Source organism: Garra rufa, chromosome 21 (genome assembly GCF_049309525.1).
Source record: "Garra rufa chromosome 21, GarRuf1.0, whole genome shotgun sequence".
Lineage (NCBI taxonomy): Eukaryota > Metazoa > Chordata > Actinopteri > Cypriniformes > Cyprinidae > Garra > Garra rufa.
The window spans coordinates 5,305,100-5,306,949 of NC_133381.1; the positions used below are offsets into that span (position 1 = coordinate 5,305,100).

Below are 1,850 nucleotides of genomic sequence, written 5' to 3' on the forward strand. Positions count from 1 at the left end.
GCCATAAGCTGTCGAAGTGACCACTGGGCGGCACACATGTTACTAACTAATCACTTCGTCTGTGTTATATTCATTCTCTTCCTCCAGAGGGCGAACACAAGCCATACAACCACCATATCACCATTGAAACAAGTGTTTTGTTCTAGTGGAAACTTGCTTTTAAAAAGTTTATTTTTTTTATTTTTTAAATAAACCTTTTGAACATATTAATTGCAACCACATGAATAAGAATTCGACGGAATAATCTCTGTAAAATGGTAAAATAAAAAACGTTTTACTTTATCATAAACGACTGTGATTGGTCCATTTTGACCAGCGCTGAGTGAGGTAACGGCTACCACGTGATCCGTCTGGGAAATACTTTACACCTATTAAAAGACGCAGGAAAACTTTAACAGTCATTGAATTAGAAATAAAATCGATTGGTTAAAATAGTAAAATGTACTTTTAGACTAATAGTACCTGACAACATAATTACACATCGCTTTTTTAGCGGAGCGTATAATGCTAATTGCTAGCCAACTGCGTCGTAGTATTCTATGGTCTTTGGTCGTAGTGTATTTCTATGCTTTAACGGTATTTTCACCACGACAATCAAAGACGGTCGTATCAGAAAAGGTTTTTAGCATTGATACTTTGCATTAAAACTCTTAAATGTGCAAAGTACGGTTAAATGTTGTGATGTCGCACTGCTAATAATATAACAAAACTAGCATAGCGTTAGCTTGTAGCATGTCAGGATGGCCGAGCGGTCTAAGGCGCTGCGTTCAGGTCGCAGTCTCCTCTGGAGGCGTGGGTTCGAATCCCACTTCTGACAAGCACATCGTTTTTGTCCAGGTAAAACAACTACAGCCTTTATTTTCAATCTGCAGTCACAAAATTCTTGACTTCAGACTCTTCTTTTTGAAGCAGCATACTGCTTGTACTATTGCAACAGTAAGTATGCGTACTGTGCTCATTAAACAGGCGTAATGAGGTCACATGACAACCGTGTAGAATATTATTTCAATTGGAAATAAAAAAAATATGTGAACCTGGACCACAAAACTGTCATAAAGGTCATTGAAATTGAGATTATATATTGAATACATCATCTGAAAGATGAATAAATAAGCTTTCGAGATATAACTATTTGAAATGTGGAATCTGAGGGTGCAAAAAAACAACAACAAAAAAACGTAGAAAATCGCCTGAGAGAAAAAAGTTGTCAAAATTAGGATCTTAGCAATGCATATTTCTAATCAAAAATTATGTTTTTTTTTTATTTATAATAGGAAATCTACAAAATATCTTAAAATATCCTAATGATTTTTGGCATATAAGAAAAATTATAATTTTGACCCATTACCCATTTTTGGCTATTGCTACAAATATACCCATGCTACTTAAGACTGGTTTTGTGGTCCAGGGTCACATATATTGTTGCATACAGTTTTATATAGTATTTTAAAAAGAAAACAATTATGAGATGTTAAATAAAATCACTCATTAGCCAAACAAGCCAAACTCAGACTGCTCAGTAGTGAAAAACATATGCAAATTTGTTCGCACTGTTCTCTGTGATGTAATTGGTCAAATGTCATCGATCTCTCTTTGATGATTGGCTGTGGCTTTTAGGAATCTGTGCGTATTTATAAATACTTATTGACAGATGATTCAGATTTGAATGTTCTAAGAACTTTGGCTAACATTCCAGTAAGGTTCTCTGAAAATTTTGAACAAATGTTCTTCCAGTAACATTATTAGAATATTTGTTCGAAGTTACCTGGTCTTTAACAAAGTTCTCAAAATATTTGCACAAAAAACCATTATACATTGTTTGTGAATGTTTTATCCTTGAAATGTTTTAG

The 1,850-nt window shown here is 34.1% G+C and overlaps 1 non-coding gene across 1 annotated transcript; it reads left to right on the forward strand.

Moving 5' to 3' along the window:
• Positions 1–734: 734 nt before the first annotated feature.
• Positions 735–817, forward strand: trnal-cag (transfer RNA leucine (anticodon CAG)). The gene has a single exon. It is a non-coding gene; the product is annotated as a tRNA-Leu (tRNA).
• The last annotated feature ends 1,033 nt before the right edge of the window (positions 818–1,850 follow it).